The sequence below is a fragment of the Protopterus annectens genome, chromosome 3.part0 (assembly GCF_019279795.1).
Source record: "Protopterus annectens isolate FY-2018-M chromosome 3.part0, PAN1.0, whole genome shotgun sequence".
Classification (NCBI taxonomy): Eukaryota; Metazoa; Chordata; order Ceratodontiformes; family Protopteridae; genus Protopterus; species Protopterus annectens.
Genome location: NC_056731.1, coordinates 1,125,123,452 through 1,125,143,286, shown reverse-complemented (window position 1 = coordinate 1,125,143,286; position 19,835 = coordinate 1,125,123,452). Strand labels below are relative to the sequence as shown.

The 19,835-nt window shown below is 37.8% G+C and overlaps 1 protein-coding gene across 2 annotated transcripts in view; it reads right to left on the bottom strand.

Moving 5' to 3' along the window:
* Positions 1–19,835, bottom strand: part of ANKRD29 (ankyrin repeat domain 29) — a 648,684-nt gene that overhangs the window by 615,640 nt on the left and 13,209 nt on the right. The gene's annotated exons all lie outside the window — the stretch shown is intronic.

Sequence of the window (19,835 nt, the reverse complement as noted above, 5' to 3'; positions counted from 1 at the left end):
TTTGGCACTGTCCTAAATAGATGCAGATACTTTGAGATGACATTTTTCCTGTAAAAGCACCTTTGAAATTTCGCCAACAGTGCGTTGTACACTGGGCAATTACTTTGCAGTGACAAACACTGCCACCTGAGTTGCAAACCAGATCCTCTTGACATTTCTTTATATTCTCATACAACCATTTAATCAATAAAAAAGGCCTGCTGTCATGAATATGAGCTTTCCCACTATGTGTGTTACCAGCTTGATGGATATGAGCATTGTAAGGCAATGTATAAATTGCCTCAAGTTTACTGACAACCAGCTTATTCTCAAACAAACTGATAAGGTATGTGAGAGATGATGTATTTACAAATGTCAGTGGAGGCAAGGCTCTCACATAAAAGCACTCCTTGTGTCAATCAGATTGTCAGGAGTACACATGCTGCACCCATCACACACAGTTCAAAGCAGACACATAGACCCACATATGCTGAGGCACTTAAATGTAACCTTACTAATCTCCAAAGACTTCCTACCCAAAGTACACATAACAAATACCCCAGGGGAGAATGGCTCCCTGTTGTAGAAGGAATTAGCAGTCCACAAAAATCACAAAAACTGATAGGCCATAAAAGAGCCATAAAGACAATAACGTGGACTACTGAGGATGAAAAATTAATTATGTATTGTTACTATTATGCAAGAAGCCCAGATTTTCTAGACAAATGATACACAAAAAGATTAACAGAGAAATTAGAGGAAAGAAAAATACTTCCACAAGTAAAACTGTCAGAAGCTTCAAGTAGAAATGTGTGTTAATTAATACAATAGATTTATGAAAAACATTTTGTAGACATAGATACCTTGGGCTGTTTGGAAAAAGGAGTGACCGAGGAAGTGCGAAAATATAAGGAACAAAATCTAGAGACTTTTAAAAGGTATAAAAAGATATATGGACATGGGAAAGAAAGAAAGATCTGATATGGTGAAATATTTATGCAAAGAAGAAAGTTAAATTAATCAACACAAAAAAGGCAGCCGGAAAGATATTTGAAAAGAAATACATGCAAAGGCATCCAGATATGAAAAATTTCACAATAAAAAAATAAGATCACAAAGAGGGAACATAGAACAGAAGATTAGTAAAGTAGAAGTTAAAAGAATAGAAGATAAAGTTATGGAATACTTGCAAAATGAAGGATTTAGTGCAGAAAGCCTAATACAGCTTACATCACAGCATGATGGAACAATGAGTCCCCAAAGTAATTAGAAGGAGGAGGAGCAGGGGACATCTGAAGACGAAATATGGACATGGGAAAGAAAAAGAGATTTAATAAGATGCAATATTTATGCAAAGGAGAAACAAAAACTAATCAATACAAAAAGAGCAGCACCAAAGATATTTGAAGAGAAATACAAGCAAAGGCATCCAGGCATGAACAATTTTACAATACAAAAAATAAGACAAAGAGGAAAAGTAGAAAAATAAGAAAACAAAGAGGAAAAGTAGAAAAGAGGATCAGCTCTGAACCCGACCAACAAGAAGGAAGGTGAGATAGGGACAACTTAACATCTGAGGTTATGGATTACCTGCAAAGTGAAGCACTCAGTGTAGAAACTCTAACTCAGATAACATCACAGAAGGATGGAACAATGGATCCCCAAATTAAGGAGAAACCAGTGGAGTAGGAAACATCTGATCAGTTGCCATATGAAGATACTTTGGAGCCTTCCATAAGAAACCAGTACAAATGCTCAGTTGGAGTTGCACAGCAAGAGAAGCTAGCTGTGGCAACTCTGACACTGTCAATGTTGTGGAGTGAAAGGCCAGTGAGTTCTCATATGAAAGAGCAACAGATGACAGAGGATGCAACTGAAGAGAATTTGGCACAGGAAAATGCTCTGGAACTTTCTATAGAATGCCTGCAGGAAATGGAGAATAAAGAATATACCCTCAGTTTAGAAGAAAATGACCTAAGAGAAGAGTTGCTTGATTTAATAGAAATGGACAGACATATTAAGATCAATGAAAAAAAACAGATTACAAAAAGTCAATAAAACCCCAAAAGTTACAAGTTTGATAAAACAAATGAACGCAGTAATTAGGGCAGTCCATAGAGAATCATGTGATATAACAGAAGTAAACAGGATATACTACTGTGCATCTAAATTAATAACAAATGTAAATAAATAAATAAAGTCTTACCACAAAAACACAGGGTAGTGAGGGAAAGGAAAGGGTAAAATTAAATGCCATCATGGAAGTATCGAACAGAGAAAACTATAAAGCAATTAAAACAAGAAGTGTCACTGTTAGAAGAGTATAGAAGAGGAAACAGATCAACAAAAATACACAGAAAGATAGAGGTGATAAAAAGCAATGAGCAGTATCAGACCTGATCAGGATCTAGCGTATAGCAAATAATAAACTAAAAAATATCTGCACAAGCTGAAAAATTTGGAAGATATGCAGATAAATATAAAGTAAGTGATGTCATTTTGTATGTTTTTCATTTATATAAATGCAAGATTGCCTTTGTCATATGTGTAAAGTTAATAAAGATGTTTGGGAAAAAAAAAAGATTTAGCCTTGATTAAGAACTATTATGCACCCTGAACATACACCAGCCTGATTAATAGGAAAAACAATACTCCTACTTAAGAGCGAACCTGCAAGCTATCCTTAAAGCTATAGACCAATAACTTGTCTTCTGACGACATATAAACTATACACTGGAATTGATGCCAACATAGTTTATAATCATTCAGAAGAAAACTCAATCGTAGCAATAGAACAAAAGGGCAAAAAAAGAAAGTCATGGAACAGAGGATCATTTGTTGTTAAATAAAGTCATAATGAAAAACTGTAAGAAGGGGAAGAATCTAAGTATGGCATGGATAGAATATAAAAAAGCATTTGACAGTATCCCACATTCATGGATAAAATGTACTTAAAATGTATAAGATACGCCTTACAGTGATTGATTACATTACAGCAACCATAAAACAGAGGCAGACTACTTAGCAGTTAAACCATGAAAAAAGGAAAAATTATTATTCCAGGGATAAAATTTCAAAGGGGGATATTCTAGGGTCACTCTCTGTCATCACTGCTCTTTTGTCTTGCCCTTAACTCATTAAGCTGTCTAATTAACAGATTAGGTCATGGCTACAATTTGGCTTCCAGAAAACAAAGTGTAAAAACATTTCATCTTTTTGTAGATGATTTAAAACTGTATAGTTCATCAGATGAGGAACTGAAAGCACAACTGCAAGTGGTCAAAACTTTTTCAGATGATATAAGAATGTCATTTAGTCTTGGTAAATGTGCAAAAGCAACCTTTAAAGCAAGAAAGCTGCAGTACCAAGAAAACATCAGATTGAGGCAGGAATGTGATATAAAAGAATTTGAGCAAAATGGAGTGTATAATATCTGGGAATTGATGAAGGATCAACAATAAAACATGAACAAATGTGAATAAAACTTAGTAAGGAATATTTTAGAAGACTTAAATTAATATTGGAAACACCATTGACATCTAGGAACAAAGTCCAAGCTATAAAGTCATTTGCTCTTCCTGTCTTAACTTACAGTTTTGGAGTGACTGACTGGCCACAAAAGGTGTTGGATAGGTTGGAAAGGAATACAAGAAGGGTACTTCATGCTCATCAAATAATTTATAAAAATCAATGCATACCAGGATTATATATTCCCCATTATGAAGGAGGCATGGGCCTCCTCAAAATTCCTAACATATATAGATCTGCAATTATGGGACTGCATACATAGGATCATCTATTACCATCACCTGAAAAAATAAATGTGAGAAAACCAGATATAGTGGTCCAAGAAAAGAAGACGTATGTAGCACTGATCATTGAAATTGCTACACCCAGTGACTACAGTGTCTTACATACAGAGAGACACAAAGTAATAAAATGCCAGGATTTGTAGGCAGAAATGAGGCAATGAGGAAGAAGGATACCCAGACAGTTCCAGTAGTAGTAGAAGCAAAGGGTCTTATAAAAAAGAATTAGGTTCGTAGGTTCATAGGTAGGTACTAGGCTATCTGCCTGAGGGCATTTATAAGCCTAGCCAGAGTGTGTCGGCTTTCGATGCCCCATTGATTAATTAACCGATCCTCTGTCAAGCAGAGCTAATGAAGTGATCCCATGGGTATATTTTCTGTTATCCATCCACTAGTCAAGATTTCTCTTGAATAGTGTTAGTGAGGGGCTCTGCCTGATGTAATTTGGAATTTTGTTCCAAAGCATGGGAAGTCTCTGTGACAGGAATCTATCCCTCCATGAATTTATGAATGAATGAATTTATGTATGAATTTACAATCATACTTATAAAAAAATAATTCATAATATACTTACATATGTTACCGATACATGTAACCCCATACGAATTGCAGAAGGAGTCATTACTGGGCACATTGTGGGTGCTGCAAACAGCACTTTTGACTAACATCAAAGATTGAAACAATACTAATTTCATGAACTTTAATCATACTTTGACTTAGGAATGAGGTCCATTCCCATCATGGTATTAGAAACCCAAAAGACTTGGAGAAATTAAAAAAGGGAGAAACCAGAAGATATAGCAAACCTACTGGCAGACAAATTGAGCTCTAACTTTGCCCCTCTCTCCCAATCGACCTCCCCTCATGAAATACTGCCAAGTATAACTCTCCCTACTGTCACTAGGGAACAGGTCCTCAATGTTTCCTGTAAAGCCAAGATCATTGCATCAATGAGCCCAGACAATATCCCTGGATGCCCTCTAAACAGTATGAAACATGACCTGTCATGCTGGCTGGAATTGCTATTTAACCATATCCTCCAAACAGGCTTTTTGCCTCTTGAATGGAGAACAGCAACAGTCATCCCTCTGCATAAAGCTGGGCCATCTACAGACTCTGGAAACTACAGACTCATAAGTCTCACTAAGCCAAAACACACAAAATTCAGAGCAGAATAAGAATACCCACCAATCAGCCAGTACTTCACCAGTAATTCCTTTATTCTAACCAACGATCTGGTACCTCGGCAATTTGCCTTCAAGGATCACATTTTCATTCATCATGGCAACACATTTTATACCATTTGATATGAAACAATTAATTAATTAATCAGTTCAAGTTTCAATTAAGTAAAGGAATACAAAATTATTTACTTAAAGTGACCTTACATAAGATATCTTTTGACATCCATATATTTAATACAAAATTTGATGCAAAATTGATACAAGACTAGCTATGCATATAAATCAAGAACATATTAACATAAAACACACTTCGACATATAAATAAATAAATATAATATATATATATATATATATATATATATATATTTTTTTTTTTTTTATATATAAATTATTCAGATTATATATATGTGTGTGTTCATGTATATCAATAAAATTTTACAAAAACACTCTATCAATTCATGATGGTACTGGAAATAATTCCTATACTCAAAATAATTTTTATGTACCCAGTTCCTGGTTCAAACCATTTGGTTTTAAAGTATTAAACTTTAGTATCATTCTAGTTTCTAACTCTAATAATTTATTTGCTACATTATCTCCCCTTTGAACAAAAGGTTTCCCCAAAACACTAAATCTTAAAGTGCTACTACAACCATCATGTTTGTCAAGAAAATGTTTAGCAACTGGACTGGATTCATTAGAATTCCTAATATCTTTCAAATGTTCCAGTATTCTTACTTTCACCATTCTATTTGTTTGTCCTATATACCAAGTGTTAATACAAGAACATCCCAATACATATACAACACTAGTCGATTTGCAATTAAAGTAATGCTTAGGGATATGATTGACTTTATTTATAGTTTTTACATTTATAACCCTATCACATACACTACAAGAACCACAAACAAAAGTGCCCACCTTAATGGAAATAGGTTCTTCCAAATTTATTAAATTATTGTTTAATATTTCTTTTAAATTTTTCCCTCTTTTATAGGAAAAAGTAATAAATTTTGGGAATAGTTGGCCTATGGAATCTTCACTTATTAGATACCAACATTTTTTTAACTAATAATGCAAGTTTATTAGAAAAAGTTGTAAATTTTGTGACAAAAAATATTTTCTCACTATCTATACTTGGTTCATCCATTTTCATAGTCTTATAAACATTAGCCCCTAGACTAGATTGTGTAGAATTTCTTCCAGTAATGTTATCCCAACATCTTAACAAATAATTTTTATTATACCCTCTGTTCAATAATTTAAGATATACTTTATTAAGTTCAATATCTATTTCAAAATCTATGCTAGTATGATTATGGATTCTCTTGAACTCCCCATATGGTAACTCTCTTAATAAATGTGGAGGATGCATACTAGTTGCATGCAAGAACATATTCACTGATGTATGCTTTTTGAATGGTCTGAACTCAATTCTATTTTCTTTTTCAAATAAAGTTAAATCAAGAAAATTAATTTCATTTCTATTAACCTCATAAGAAAAATTAAGATTTTGTTCATTATTATTCAATGTCTCAAAAAATCAAAAAATTCAGACAGATTCCCTTTGCAAATAAAAATTAAATCATCAATAAAGCGTCTATACAAAACCACATTATTTTTAAAAAAATCCGTTGGATAAATAAACAAATAAATAAGTCTCACTAGACTAATATCCAAAGCTATGGAAAACAATATCAAGGACATAATCAATAATGATATAGGAAACCTCCAAATACTGGACCTAACCTAATTTGGTTTCATCAAGGGCAGGTCATACCTACTTAATCAGGTGGAATTTGAGAAGGTCACCAAAGCATTGGATGATGGCAAAATGATTCACACTATGTACCTTGACCTGTCCAGGGCATATGACACAATACCCAATTCAGGCATTCTTGATAAACTCAAGAGGTTAGTTGTAAACCCTTATGTCTCCCAGTGGATAGCCAGCTGGCTCACAGACAGGACCAAGGAAGTTAGAATTGGGGAGTTCACCTCTATAAAGAGGCCATTCACAAGTGGAGTCCTTCAGGGATTGGTACTAGGACTGTTCCTTTTTTGGCATTTACCTCTCTGAAGTTAAGGCCAATGTCAATTTACCAAATTTTCAGATGATTGCAAATAAGGAGCAGTCATAAAATCCCCCACCAACAATAATATTCTCCAGCAAGGGCTGACATAGACAAATAACTTGTGTCAGAGCCATGGACCAAAATTAAAGTCAATGAATGTATAACAGTATACTTTGGGAAGTCATCCACTACTGATAACTATCATATTGACAACACATCCCTAAGAGTTGACCTATTAGCCAGGGACTTGGGGACACACATAGACAATAATATAGCCTTTGACCATTATGTGTCTACAGTAGTTAGGAAATCATTCTATGTTGTGCAACTTATAAACAAAGGTATGGCATCTATTTCCAAGAAGGTCATTGTTCTACTGTATTCTGCATTCATCAGTCCTACCATTGAATACAATACCAGGAACATCCAACGACTGGAGCTTCTACAGAATTTTCTCATTAAAATAATACAGAGCTTAAATAACATGTCCTTTGCAGACCACATCAAAGCCTTATCCCTGTATTCTGTCTCCTACAGGCTGTTGAGGGGAGATGTATGCCTGGCATATAAGGCATTGTCAGACCCCACCCTGATGGACCTCCTGCATATCCGGAAAACAAAGAGCACCAGAACTGCCCATTCTAAACACTCAAACCTTGCCTGTGATATAACCCAATTTATTGTAACTTGGACAGTTGAATGGGGAACAGGAAATTCATCCCTGGTTTGGCAACTATGTCTCTAATATACATAGGAATCCTATAAATGATTCATTACCCAGGGTCCTGCACAGACATATTTCATCTCCCAAGTCCCTGCCTACACTTATCAAGGGTACCAGAACTTGTCAAAGATTTGGGATGCATGGCTAGGCTTAAGAAGGCCACAGTGGTCATTAGCCTAGTACACACACATATAAACCTATGAACACATGACAGTGGTGGACTGCTGTTTGGTTCTGGAAAGGTGAGGACAGTATCCTCAAATGAGACATTATCATTAGACAAGGAAATGGAATACAGTGATTATGGGTGTGAGCATGTTGTGACATCACAGTAATGTATAGAAAGTGACATCATGAAAATATACACATACTATCACCATGGGAATGTGTATGCTATAACACCATGACAACATGAAATTAGTGGCATTATGGAAATGTGCATACTGTATTATGATAATATGCATACAGGGACATCATGGGAATGTGCTTGCAATGATATAATGAAAATATGCATGCATTGGTATCATGAGAGAATATACACACACACACACACACACACACACACACACACACACACACACACACACACACACACACACACACACAAGAACTGATCACAGAACTCCATTCAAGTCAGTCACCCAGTGATTTAAATATTTGCCCTTCTTTTCTGGGAAGAAACGCTGGTCTTTGGCTGCACAATCCTCTGTACTCTAGCCATTAATGCAGGTATACATACAGAGAGAGAAAACAGCACCAGACTGTTCTCTGAGTTATGGAGATTATGTGAATAACAGCTTCAGTATGAGATGTTGCCTTTGTCTTATATATCCTTGAAAGGCACATAGGAATAACAACATTAAAATGAAGCAAGTTCTTCACAAGCGCACACAAATTATCTCCAAGGGGGATTAATCAATCAGTCAATCCGAGACCACTCCTCTGAAGACTGAGAATATCATCTGTACTAAAACCACTAGTTTTGCAATGGGGTCTGCAGCCATTGTAATAAGACTAGTGTAACAACTACAGCAATAGACCAAACTCTTTGAAAACAGAAATAGTGAACACTGCCTCAGAATTCTGGCAGTCCCCAGGGGATGGAAGTGGGTTTGTTTGAAAGGTGTTACTTAACTGTTTATTTATGTCACAATAAGGTTTGTGTGGGAACAGTTTGGGGCACATTCATATTATGATAAATTATACAGAGGGCTTTTGTTAGTTACAAAGGGGTGGCAGCTGTCAGAGTCTGTACAATCTCATACATTCAGATGTCCAGAAGCTAGTGATTTTATTTTGCACTGTGCTAGAACAAGGAGGACTTTATTAGCTGACTGTAAGTGGCTGTATTTGCTTTAGGACTTCAGCGACTCATCTAAAGTGGAAATCACTGAAAAGAGTTCAAGCCTAAACATTTGACACAGAAATGCATTTTTCCTGTAAGGTTTAGGATTACCCATTTTCTTCATATTCTCATTTATCCCTTGCAAGGACAAAGAAGACATTTCCTGCTACTTTGCGTAATGCTGAAAATGTTTCTGACCTTGAAGGACATCAATGAATCCGGTCCTTCTTGAGAGCATATACGTTAATAGCTCCCAGCAGAGACCTCTAACAATTACAACATGGCTTCTTGTTATCTGGCATGAAACTATCAATTGTGTTCTACCAAGAAAAAAAAAAATAGCATATGATTGGGAATTTTCTTAAGGTTCTTTTGGATGTGATACAGACTACAACAAACACTTATGGGCAGATATCCTGAAGACTGCATAAATGTTTTCCTTCTCATAGCTTCAGAAGAATTGCTATTAATATCTATTTAAAGTTCTCTTACTGTAGGAGTTTAGCCCATCATGTATTTGAGTTTTGAGCAATGTTTATCTTATAGGTTCATAGGCTGATACTAGGCTATCGGACCTAGGGCCTATACAAGCCTAGCCATAACAATTCCCTGGCTATTTATTCCCACAATATTTACTTCCCTGGAACCCTGTCTAGCAGGGCGACTGATGTGATCCCCGGGATAAATTTCCTATCTGCCATCCAGTCGTCAAGGTTCCTTTTGAAGAGGGCCAAGGAGGCGCTCTGCTTGACATGCATGGGCAGTCTATTCCAGAGTATGGGGAGTCTCTGGGTCAGGAACTTATCCCTCCAGCATGTTTTGTTCGTTGTGATGACAAGGTTTAAGTCCCTGGAGCATGTGGCTCTGATGGATTGGGATTTCTTTAAGTGTAGCATGTCCAACAGCTCTGGGTTTGACATGACCTTGAATGTTAAGCAGAGATCGCCTCTGAGTAGACGATATGTGACAGAGTATAGCTGGAGTTTTTTTAGTCGGTCAGCATAAGGCATCTGCTTTAGGCCTGTGATTCTTTTAGTGAGGAGTTTCTGTGGCCTTTCCAGTGGTTGCAGATGTCTTGTGAGGTACATACCAAATGGGGTGTTGTACTCCATGATGGGTCTAATGAGGGATGAGTACAGTGGGACAATGACCTCCTTTTTTCCTGGATGAAAATCCCTTATTGATGAGGTGTGCCACATAGAAGGATTTCCTGACTGTTGTGGCGTTGTGGTTATCGAAGGTGAGACCACTGTCCACCTGTGTTCCTAAGTCTCTTATCACACTTTCAGTGTTTATTGCACTGCCACCTATGTTGTAATTCATGGGTACATGGTTTTTCCCAAAGGGGATAACTATATACATCTTGGCATTGAGTTTGAGCCCCTGGGTCTGGCAACAAGCATCTCATTCTGTAAGGCCTTTTTGTAGAATATCCACATCATTTGGGGATTCAATAATGGCTCCCAGTTTGCAGTCATCTGCAAACTTTGTTAGTCAGAGTCCCTTAGTGTTGGCCTGTACTTCAGTGAAGTAGATGCCAAACAAGAGCAGTCCCAGGACTGAACCCTGAGGTACTCCTTTTGTCACTTGTCTGGAGCTGGATTCGGAGTCGGCTACTTTTACAGTGTGGGTTCTGTCAGTAAGCCAGTTGGCAACCCATCAAGTGACGTAGGGATTTATGCCCAGCTTAGTATGTTTATCTATGAGTCCAGAGTGGAAGATGGGGTCAAAGGCCTTGGCGAGGTCCAGATAGGCTGTGTGGACCACCTTACCCTCATCCACGGCTTTGGAGACTGATTCAAAGAAGTCAGTCAGGTTCAGGAGAAACGATCGGCCCTTCACAAATCCAAACTGTGTGGGGTCCAGTGTTTGAAGGTTGCCAATGTCTTTGTTTATAACTTCCATGATAATACTTTCCATGGCCTTGCAGATCAGGCTCGTCAGACTGATGGGACGGTAGTTCCCAGGATCCAAGGTGGATCCCCCCTTGTGGAGTGGGGTCACTGTAGCTGTGTGCCACTCAGTGGGTACGAAGCCTGAGGTGAGGCTGTGATTAAACATGACACTTAGGTGAGGTGCCAGTTCATTTTGTAGTTCATGTAGTACACAGCCCGGGATGTCGTCTGGTCCCATGGATGCTGCTTTTTAGCTTTGGAGAGTGCAGTTTTTACCTGTGTGGCTGTGATTACTGGAATTTGTCAATCTTTCAGTATTGAGATGGGCCCTTTAGGGGGTAAGAGGGGGGGTGAAGTTGGCACTGAATCGATCTGCCAGGATATTGGCAATGTCCTTGTGATCAGTATGGGTTCAGGCGCCTAGGCAGCGAGACATTTCCCTGTGGTACAGTTGACTGGGGACACATGGCTGAAGTGGCATTCAGCTGCAGAAAAATATGGCTGTTTGCAGATTCCCTGTGGGCAAAGAGAAGCACACACTGCCATGCTCACAGCTTTAATAACCAAATACATGGTGGCAGAAAAAGTAATGAGTGTTCTGCTCAGTGTACAATACATACTTATGTAACTACAACATATAGAAGTGTGCTACAGCATGGAGGAAATCCTGTTGGCTACTGTAGTCACATTTATGCTCCAGTATGTGTTTAGGTAATGTTCCCTAGACACTGTGAAGGGGGTAGTGGTCCACACACTCTAATTATAAAGGCACTGCCCATTGTGCACTGCATTTTTACTGCCACTGACATGCCTTCTGGCCAGCCAGCTGCTGATGCCTGCTATATTGCCTGCTCTCTCATGTTCCCTTAGGGACCATGGACATTGTTTTCCCCCTGTGCATTTGGTTATTGAAGTTGTGGGCATGGCAACATAGTCTTCTCTTTGCCCACAGGGAATTTGCAAACAGCCATATTTTTCTGCAGCTGAATGTCACTTCAGCCATGTGTCCCCAGTCAAATGTGCAGGGAAGGAGACAATCTGGTGAAGAAGACTGGGGAAAGACAGGAAGTAGGTAAGAGGATATGAGGGTGTTCAGCAAAGAGATACAGTGAGTGTGCGAGGGAAGACCTAAGACAGTCAGACATGACTGTCAAAGAAAGTAGGAGAGTAACATTGAATTGAGAGAGATGACGGCAGTTGCTGTGACACCCTGACCTCATGAACAAAATGGGGAAAAGGGGGTTGAAGACGAAGAGAAAATTTATATACATATATATATATATATATATATATATATATACATATATATATATATATATATGTGTGTGTGTATATATATATATATATATATATATATATATATGTGTGTGTGTGTGTGTATATATAGGTGTGTACTAGGCTAATGGCCCTGGAGCCTTTACAAGCCTAGCCCATAGGATTACCCTGGCATTGTGCCACCCAACCTTAATTCCCAGTGCCTCTGTCGAGTAAACCCACTGGAGTGATCCCTGGGGTGAATTTTCTATTTCTGTCAGGTGAAGCAATAAAGCCATGGATAAAATCTTAAATGAACACGCGTTTATTTAGCAGATTCCAACAGTTGTAGAACTACCAGCACTAACACAAAACACGTAAATGTCTTAAAGTCTCCGTTTTCGTTTGATACACTTCATCAGATGTGGGCCATCTGTAAATGATTCAATTTATATGTTTAAAATAGTGACATCACATAAAAAAATCCAACAATAACAATTCATATAAATTTAAATTGTTTTTGTACATGCATAAATGCATTTTATTTTAATTTAAGCTAACAATTTAAAGTCCAATAATAACAATTCATATAAATTTAAATTGTTTTTGTACATGCATAAATGCATTTTATTTTAATTTAAGCTAACAATTTAAAGTTTATATGAATTGTTATTATTGGATTTTTTTATGTGATGTCACTATTTTAAACATATAAATTGAATCATTTACAGATGGCCCACATCTGATGAAGTGTATCAAACGAAAACGGAGACTTTAAGACGTTTATGTGTTTTGTGTTAGTGCTGGTGGTTCTGCAACTGTTGGAATCTGCTAAATAAATGAGTGTTCATTGAAGATTTTATCCGTGGCTTTATTGCTTCGCCTGACAGAGGTGCTAGTGTGGATTACTGGTCTTTGTGCTTTGGTACCTGGTTGCTTGGTGTTTTTGGGAATTACATGAATTTTCTACTTCCCATCCACTCATCAAGATTTCTCTTGAAGAGGGCCAGTGAGGTGCTCTGCTTGACGTGTATGGGAAGTCTATTCCATAGCATGGGCAGTCTCTGGGTTATGGATCTGTCCCTCCAGCATGTTTTGTTGATTTTGGTAATGAGGCTGACGTCTCTGGAATGTGTGGTGAGGAGGGATTGGGATTTCTTCAGGTGTAGCATTTCTAACAGAGCTGGGTCAGACATGGCTTTGTAAGTTAAGCAGAGATTGCCTCTAAATAGGTGATATGAGACAGAGAATAGTTGAAGTTTCTTTAGTCTGTCCATATAGGACAATAGTCTGTCCATATAGGACAAATGTTTAAGGCCTAGGATCCTCTTTGTGAGGCACTTTTGCGGCCTCTCCAGTTGTTATGGGTGTTTAGTGAGGTACATGCCAAATGGGGCATTGTACTCAGTGATTGGCCTAATGAGGGAAGAGTAGAGGGAGACAACGAGCTCTTTCTTCCTGGATGCAAAACCCTTAGTAATGAGATGTGTCACATAGAAGGTCTTTCTGACCACAGTGGCGATGTGGTGGTCAAAAGAGAGGTTGCTGTCAACCTGTGTTCCCAGATCTCTTATAATGCCTTCTGTGTTCAGTGGACTACCATTGATGTGGTAATTCATAGGATCTGGGTTTTTCCCAAAAGGGATGCCGACACATTTTTTGGCACTGTGCTTAAGGCCATGGTTCTGACACCAGTCTTTGGTCTCAGTGAGGCCTTTCTGTAGGATGTCAACATCACTTGGGGAGTTAATAATAGCTCCCAACTTGCAATCGTCTGCAAACTTTGTCAGCCAGAGTCCCTTCGTGTTGGCCTGGACTTCAGAGAATTAGATACCAAACAGAAGAGGACCCAGGACTGAACCCTGTGGACTCCACTCGTGACTGGTCAGCAGTCTGACTTGGAGTCAGCTACTTTCACACTGTGGGTTCTACCTGTGAGCCAGTTTGCAACCCACCTAGTGATATAGGGGTTGATGCCTAGCTTAGTGAGTTTTTCTATGATTCCTGAGTGGGGAATGGTATCAAAGGCCTTCGCCAGATCAAGGTAGGCTGTATGAACCACCTTGCCTTCATCCACAGCTCTGGTGACTGACTCAAAGAAGTCAACCAAGTTGAGCAGGCACTTCACAAAACCAAACTGTATGGGATCCAGAGTTTGGAGATTCCCTATATCCTTGTTTATTAAGTCCATGATGTATATATATTTTTATATATAGATAGATAGGGTTAACTACAGGTGTTCATGTCCCAAGTGCTTGAACACCACTGTCTCAAATCCAGGTAATGAAGCACCATGTAGCTCAGCTAAGCTGCTGCTTGTGCTCAAACTCAAATATACATTAAAGCAAAAAGAAACCTGCCACCTTTCTCATACCAGTACAAACAATCTAATATATTCCTATATGGAGATATCCACCCAAACCAAGGACCTAGCCCTTTGAATGCCAACCTCCCCAGTTCACATAAATCACTAAAGCTCACAACAATAATTTTCCAAGGTATCAGAAACAAAATACCTGAACTCCATGCCTGGATATCCCTGAATAAACCAGACATATTAGCTGCTGCCAAAAAATGGCTGAAACCCCATATAAAAGACTCAGAGTTCCTGCCCCTGGGTTATGCCTGTCTTAGGGCTGACACACCTCATATAAAAGGAGGAGGTGTTGCTATACTCCTTCCTAATATCTTCACCATTGTCCCATATTCCAACCCTATTCCACAATTCATCACAGCAGAGATACTTATATCACTTCTCAAACTGAACAATTCTAAGTATCTGTGCATCATAGCCATTTATATTCCCCCGCGTATCAATATTCCGCTTCTAGAAGATATTCTTGCCTGGATAACAAACAATATAAATAATGAGACAATTATCCTAGGAGATGTAAACATAAATTGGTTACACTTCTTCAGTCACTCTCCATCAGCTAATATCAAGCTCTTCAACTTTAAGCAGCTAATAACAGAAACAACTAGACCTAATAGAAATAAAGACAGCGGCTCATAGGTAGGTACTAGGCTATTGGCTCTAGGGCCTATACAAGCCTAGCCAAAAAGGTACCCTGGCTTTCGTCACCCAAGAAAATTATTTTCCTGTGCCCCTGTCAAGCAGAACCACAGAAGTGATCCCTGGGGTGAATTTCCTATTACCCATCCAATCATCAAGATTTTTATAGGTTCATAGGTAGTTCTAGACTGGATACTAATTTCTGACCCAAACAAAAGTTCTGCAGCAGGTACAATTCCTAGCAGCATTAGTGATCACCTGTCAGCCTATATACTATCTAAAACCAATCCTATACCTTCCCAGCACCAATACAAACTAACTAGAAATCTTAGCAACTTTAGTCCCCCAGCTTTCAATGAAACCCTGAGAAACATTAATTGGAACATGTTAAAATTCTTGCCCCTAAATGAGGCTGTTGAGCTCTTTAACTCCATATTCATTAGCGTCTTAAACAAACTAGCCCCAGTAAAACAAAAAAAGAGTAAAAGAAAAGCATGCCATATGACTGTCTAGAGCCACTAAGCAAATCATGACATACCAGGGACAAAATATGGACAAAAAGGCAAAAGCACAAAAATGGCAATGACCTCCTACAATTTAGACAGCTCGGAAATCAATCAAAGCGCCTCGTTATTAACGATAGGAGGGAATATTATCTAGGCCTCCAAAGAAACCACAAACAAAATCCAAAGAAATGTTAGAACTCTATCTTATCTCTAATTAAACCTGGTACCAAAAGCACCCCCTGCCCATACCCTGAGAAAAAACCTAGTGAGATATCCACCCTCTTCAGTTCACACTTCAGCGACACACTAGCTAAACTCACCACCACCTTCCCCCAATTTAAGTCCAGTACCAGCCCTCCTTCACTAACACCTCCTTCACAGGATACTACAACACCCTCCTTACCTACCTTCTCATTCTTCCCATACCCATCACAACTGTAACTAAACTTCTAAAACTGAAACCAGGCTCCTGTGCACATGACAACCTATCCCCAGAATACTTCCAAATGTCAGCAAAATCCATTGCCTACCCCATCAGTATATTTCCCAATAGATCCCTCCAAAAGTCCTATGTCCCTTCTATCTGGAAAAAAGCATATATTCTTCCTCTCCATAAAGGTGGCAATAATACAGATATTTCTAATTTCCAACGCATTGCTATTCTCTCCCCCTCTCGAAAATCCTCAAAAAATGTATTCATCATCAACTTCTAAACTATCTATGGACTCCTCTTCCCTACTCAACATGGGTTTAGGCCAGGCCACAGCACAACTACTGCTCTTATTTCCTTTATGGACACAGTCAACCAAGCAAGAAACTCTGGAAAATTTTATCCTCACTCTTTCTCGACCTCTCAAAAGTTTTTGATACAGTCTTGCACCCCCTACTCTAGACGAAAACCTAATGTTTGACCTCCATATCCACAATAATATAAAAAAAAAAAAAAAAAAAAAAAAAAAAAAAACTAGGCTCCCTTTACCAACATATACACTTTCTTAACAGCTCTACTAAGAGGACCCTTGCTTCAACCCCTTTCTCCTACCTTCTCTCTACTCTTTAGTAAACTTTCCAATTTAGATATCCCCCCCCCAACTCTAAACTGGTTCACTAACTATCTAATAAACAGACAACAATCAACTAGATGGTTCAACTCTTTCTCTCCATATCTGGAGTCTTCCACAGGTGTTCCCCAGGGCTCCATCTTAGGACCCCTTCTTTTCAGTATTTTCATAAATGACTTTCACTCCAGTCTTAAAAATGGATCTGTCATACAATACGCATACGATTCAACCATTATTTGCTCTGCTAAATCAACAATAGAACTTTTGCTAATAACCCAGAATACCTTTACTATTACCGAAACGTGGACGGCCAATAATCAACTAGCCTTAAATCTGAGCAAAACCAAATTGTTACTATTCACTCCCAAGAAAAAACTATCGGTTAATAAGACTAATTTCATAATTCATTCCAAAAACACCACCACCATAGAGGTTGTTTCCTACACCAAATTACTAGGAGTCACTCTAGACGAAAACCTAATGTTTGACCTCCATATCCACAATAATATAAAAAAAAAAAAAAAAAAAAAAAAAAAAAACTAGGCTCCCTTTACCAACATATACACTTTCTTAACTGCTCTACTAAGTGGACCCTTGCTTCAACCCCTTTCTCCTACCTTCTCTCTTGTATAGTGCTCCTCTCCTTACTAATAGCCATTCTTCCCTAAAAACCAAGCTTGAGTCCTGTAACAACAAGGTCGCCAAATTTGCAGCTAGTGCAAATTACTCTTCCCATCATTGCATCTCCATAAAATCACTTAATTGCCTCGAACTTTCACATTATTTAACCTACCTACAACTTGTGACAGCACATAAAATCCTTTACAAACCCTCTGATTGTCCACCCCTTTCTTCTATCTTAACCCACTACCACCCAAATAGGCCACTCAGATCTGAAAATCAACTTTTTCTGCAAGCAGACAAATCCAACCTCCCAGCTGGTGACATACTCTATTCCTCTGTTATTGCCAAGCTATGGAATTTTCTCCCTACAGCTGTAAGAGCCTCCAGTAATATCTTCTCTTTCAAAAAATCACTGCGGCAACACCTCTCTACCCACAGGCAATGCACATGTCTCAGTTCTCATCCATACATAACCTGATTCCCCTTAAGTGACATCCTCACCTATTCAAATTCTCCTCTATTGCTAATTAAAATACATACAGCTATCTGTCTATGCCTTACTATCTATCTATCTATGTCCTACCATCTTGCTATTACCAGCTAATATATCAATTACACGCTGCACTTCAATACTATGCTGGCTGAAACTCTTCTCACACCATGTAAATATTTCAATATTATTGCTTTTATCACTGTATTACATCATAACGTACAACAATACAATTACTTAATTAGTATGCATCACCAAACTGCATTATTCTGTGCATATCATATGTTTTACGTGCTTCTTATTCTGTTGTTTGTATAATGCTGTGTGGTGTATAATACTGTTTGTGATCTACTAATGGTTTTTGAATTTTGAATGTTATGTACTTTTATGCTAACTGCTATGTGGAGCTTTTCTCCCTGGGCCTCCACTGAAACTGGGCTCTTCTGGTCCAGTGGATTTTCCCTGTAAACAAATGCCAATAAATAAACGAATAAACAGTTGAGGGGAGAGAGCACTACTCGAACTCCAGTTCAAATATGAGTTCAGGCAAGTAGATGTGGGGAGAGAGGGGGTTTAAGATTACAGAGTGGGAGGGGAATTTTAGGCTTAGGTAATCAAAAGTGAGTTTTAAGGTTAGGGAGTGAGTCAGGAATTTGGGTTTTAGGTATAGGAAGTGATCAGGGAGTTTGGGGCAAGGGAGGGGGAGTGGATGTTTAGGGTAAGGGACAGATAAAGTCAATTGGTAACTGGATGGGAGTTTTAGACTTAGGGTTTAGGTTTTGATAGGGCTATGTAGTTCATAGGCTACAATGTTGCAAGGGCTACATTTTGCTTTCTTTTTTGAGCAAGTTGCAGTGAGCAGGTTTATAGTGAGCTGCTAGCATGTGACCAGCTGTAGCAGACCTATATCTATATCTGTATCTATCTCTCTCTCTATATATATATGTATATATATATATATATATATATATATATATATATATATATATATATGTATGTGTGTGTGTGTGTGTGTGTTTGTATGGATATGTGTATATATGTATATATATATATATATATATATATATATATATATATATATATATATATATTTATATATAGATATATATATATATATATATATATATATATATATATATATAGATATATGTAGAAAAAATCCCAAGGCTGGAAGGAGTACCGCCACTTAAAACAATTCAAATTTCACAATGTGAAAGATTCACCAGTCCACTATTCCAAAAACATAAAACAGGTTTATTGTAAAATGTGAGTGCTTTCGCGGACAACACATCCGCTTCTTCAGACATATTAAAACTATACACAGAACTCCATTTAAATATCCTGTTTATCCAATCAAATCAAACAATTTGTCAAGCAATTAACAATCACTGTTCTAAAATTCAATTACTAATTCAAACAGCAAACCCTCAAACTGTGCTTGACAAGTATAATATAAATGATAAAAACAATACTTTACATACAGCTAAAGTGATTAAAGCCTTGGGATTTTTTCTACATCTATTACGTGTACTGGGCTTTGTTTCTTATATACATATATATATATATATATATATATATATATATATATATATACATACACACATATGCACACATATACACACACACACACACACACACACACACACACACACACACACACACACATATATATATATATACACACACACACACACACACACACACACACACACACACACACACACACACACATTTTTATAGTATATATTATAGTTCTCTTAAATTTGCAGTTCATTGACAAGACGAGTGAATGACTAGGAAATTAGCTATTCTGTTCATCAAATGTTGAAGAAGTTGGAACCACAAAAATCAGTTGTATGTGGGTAAGGTAAGAGTG